The following is a 4293-nucleotide window of genomic DNA, read 5'->3' as shown; positions in this document are numbered from 1 at the left end:
TATTAAAAAGTAAAGAGAAGGATTCTGTTGTCATTTAGTCAAATTATGACTCCATATCCCAAGTCAAGTAACAAAAAAAAGTATACACAGTATATGTAGAACCAGTGAGGTGAAACTCTTTAACCCAAATTGTTCAAAAAAAAAAAAAAAAAAAAAAATATTAGTATTAATAATAGTATTAATAGTATTATTTCTTGATTAAGATGTTAAATTATAGTTATTTACTTGTATTCCTGAACATAAAAACTAGTTTTAGTGGTTGAATGTTGTGCTTTTGATTAATTAAGTCCAGTGAGTTATAAAATCTGGTTATTAAAAATGTGAATTCAGTTTGTTCAATAAATAAATAACAAGAACATTTTTAGTTTTGAAAGTTGTTCTAATACATTTCTTAAGCACTGTGTGTATACATATATATATATATATATATTTATATATATATATATATATATATATATATATATATTTACATATATATATTTACATATATATGTATATAAATATATATATATAAATATATATATATATTTACATGTATATGTATATATATGTATATATTTACATATATATATGTATATATATATGTACATATACATATGTATACATATGTTTGTATGTATGTATATATACATCTATATAACAGTTAATGTATAGTATTAGATATTAAAATGATAGGAGTTGAATACATTTTGGATTGAACTTTGCAGTTTGTTGCCTTGCAGTAGCGCTCTGCGTCCATAGGGTGGCAGCATTTCTCACAAAACAGCGGCATCATAGTAGTAGTAGAAATGTGTCACAGTATATTAAAGAAACAACATCAAATCTTCCAATCATCAGCATCAGTTGGTTGAGGCTTTAAAACCTGTGTCTCAGTGATCACATGACTTTTACTCTCTGGGGAATTTATTAAATTTTGTCTGACAGCACATGTGTCTGTGACTCACTGTGACTGACACATATACACATTTCACATATCAGACGACTCACACTCATTATAGATGACAGAATGACACACTGGAGGCACTCATGTATGAAATATGATATCAAAATCACCCTTTTCTTAAACTCTTTTTTCTTTTTTTTCTTTTTTAATATATAATTATGTATTACAGAGCATCAGTTGCTATAATTAAGCACATTAACCCTAAAATGAAAATCACACTCATGCTTTGACTCCAAAATACAGAGATGATATCTCTAAAAAAAAGCTTCTCGGTCAACCACAGTTGTGTGATTCACCACGCTCTTGTTTTCCCCCCCTCCCTCCTTCCTCCCTCCCTCCCTCTCTCTCTCTCTCTTCTATCGTTCTTTCTTTCTCTGTGTGCATGTGTCACATCCTGACACCTGTGTGTAGGTGTGGACCAGGGCACAGGTGCAGGTGCAACCTCTCAGGGCCTATTTTAATATTGGGACAGATATTTTTGCATGTGCCTGCATGCAGCAGTGCGTGTGTGCGTGCTCGATTGTGTATGTGTGCGTGTGTGTGTACGTGCGTGTCTGTCTGTGTGTGTGTGTGTCGGGGCATGCGAAGCTGTGGCTTGCTTGATCGAACCGCGCTGAGTGGTATCTGCGGTTGTGCCAGCGAGCTGTTTTTCCAGCCCCTCTCTGTGTATTTTTTGCATGCTGTCGCGTTTCGTCGAGTGTCGATCGAGAGGAAGAGATAACCTTTTAATAAAGCGGTCTTCATTTCCTCTGCTTTTCAAAAAGGAGGACGGCTCGAAGCGCTTTAATCGCGTCGAGAAATCAGTTTATCTTCGACAAGAGGATGCGGTGTCTGCGAAGCGTGGCGTGATTCTATTTATCCCTGCCACGTTACAGATTAGACGTGATGGGAAAAACTCGGCCTGCAAGTCTATTACGTATAGGGATTGATGTCGCTGCACGACTTTAGTGTATTCTTTTTGTAAAGTGGGCCATGGGAAGGCATGGTGCTCTCATGTACGCATCCGTACACAAACACAGTGTGTGTGCCCTTCAGACAGAGCCTATTGTTTGCACATGAGGCCTTCAGTGGCCTCACAGCTGGCCACAAAGAGCACAGCACTCCAGTCTCACTGACCTATGATCATTCACCCTGAAGAGATCAGCACCACCACGTTCATTAATTTACCATCCTGCTCTATTATTCACCTGCACGCATGTTTTATTCTGTGCTTGTCCTCTCCTTAAAGAAAAACCCTTGTCCTTCTTGTGAGGCGGCAAAGAATGGCTCTGTGTGTGGCAAAAACAGAGAGAGGTGCTGCTTTGTTTATCACAAGTGTACGCTGCACTCGTACCCACACGCACAAACACACACAACCCCAACCACTAACTCTAAGTTCGTCCTGTACCGACGCCTAATGCTGAAGGTAGCGCCCACGCAACACACAGACAAACACTCCTAAAAGACACCTTGCAGAGACATGCACCCACACACACTCTTCATGCACTCAGTGTGATCTGCTTTCTATTGTGTCCTCATTTATCTTCTTCATGATGGCTCCCATAGATCTTATATATACATATGTATATATATATATATATGTATATATATATATATATATATATATATATATATATATATACATACTGTTTTATAGCATGGTTCACGTGTAGCTTTACTCTGTAGGTGTTTTTGTAAGAGACAAATGAAATATAAAAATAGAAGAGTGGTATCTTCTGTCCTATCACTTGTAGTTGTTGTTGTAGTTGTAGGACTTTTCTGCCTTGTACCGGTAGTGATCACACACTTATATATACATATGTATTATTTGCGATAGTGGAGGAAAAACGGTGTTTGCATTTTCCTGTATGGTGCATTCATTTCTCACTGGGCGATATGAGATCTGTACGCAGGGTTTCGCAGATACCAGATGTGTTTGCATGCCCTCCCCAGCTCTCCCTTCCCCTCCCTCTGGTTCCTGCATGGGCGCAGGGACTCAATCAGAGCATCAGGGCTCCAGGAACCGGAGAGCACAGCAGTGTCTCTGTGCTGCCCAGAGAAGTGCAGCCTTGTCTGGGTCAGTGCATCTGCAGCCTGAGGGCAAGCTGGGGGAAGAGAGGGTGAACCCTGGTGCCCCTTCATGCTGGTTTTCACTCGGGGTCACTCGTTCAGCAGCGCAACGTGACCTCTGAACTCCAGCAGAGGGAGACACACTAATACCAAATACAGTAGATACTGTAAGAGCTCCCTGTGTTGATGACACATTCAAACTTTGAAGTTTCCTCAAACTGGTTTGGTTTGGTGAAATAATTCCCTTAATTCAAAGTTCAAAAACAAGCTCACACACGCTCACAGTGCACAGTCTTTCCCACGTTGAAAATGTCACAACCCTGTTCTTCTTTCTGCTGGGAATAGTGATGGTTTAAGGGTGGTGCGGGTGGTGGGTGGGGGGTGGAGGGCAGCACGTGCTGCAGGGCCTGGTTGGCTTGCTCACTGGCCCACTGGCTTCCTGGCTGACGGCCCACACAGTGACACTCTGCACCTGGAAGCCTGTGAGTTGTCAGCCATGCTCTATACCACCACATGACACACAGGAAACACAGAAATAACTGCTGAGTGTCTTCAGCACACTAACTACATACCGGGGGTGTGCTGCTGTCACAAAGGAGAGGAGAGGGTTTAAAGCATAGCAGAAGACAGAGGAACAGTGGCAGCGATAGCACTCGGTGGTAGCATTAGTGAGCGAGCACCGAAAAACTGGAAAGGAAAGTGAAAAACAGAGTCAGTTGCACCTGTGCAGGCTCTGGTGAGAGGAAGATTCCGGCGACCTTGATTTAGACGCCCTGTTCAATGCTGTTGTTGTTTCTTTATAATCAAACCACGACAAAGAGGATTGCACAACTATCAGAGTTTGACATTTCACCAGCTGATGTAGCAGTTACATTTCCAAAACACCACTAACCAACCAACTTTTTCTCGACATGTTTATCTGCTCTGTCCATCTGAGATCTGAGCCTCACCTCACACAGGTGCCACAGTCGAGCTTTAAACACCGCTGATGAGACCTCGATTAGAGCAAAGTCTTGTGCAACGTTTTTTGGGGGGTTTTCAGGTCATGATTTGCCACCATTTAGAGGAAAATGATTATTACAGCCTGCTCATTCCTGCCAGCACTGCAGGTTTAGTCTGGTTTCTGATGGAGTTTGTGATGAGATGGTGGTGCTGTGATGGTGCTGTGAGGGTGCTGTGAAGGTGCTGTGAAGATGGTGTGATGGTGGTGCTGTGATGGTGGCGTCTCAGTCTGTGTGGGAGACAGAGACAATAGGAAGAGAAGAAAATAGATGTGAAGGAAATGGGTTGATGGAGAGAGA

Source organism: Microchirus variegatus, assembly GCF_963457635.1.
Source record: "Microchirus variegatus genome assembly, chromosome: 2".
NCBI lineage: Eukaryota > Metazoa > Chordata > Actinopteri > Pleuronectiformes > Soleidae > Microchirus > Microchirus variegatus.
The sequence above is the reverse complement of the archived record's forward strand: the minus strand, read 5'-3'. Positions refer to the sequence as shown.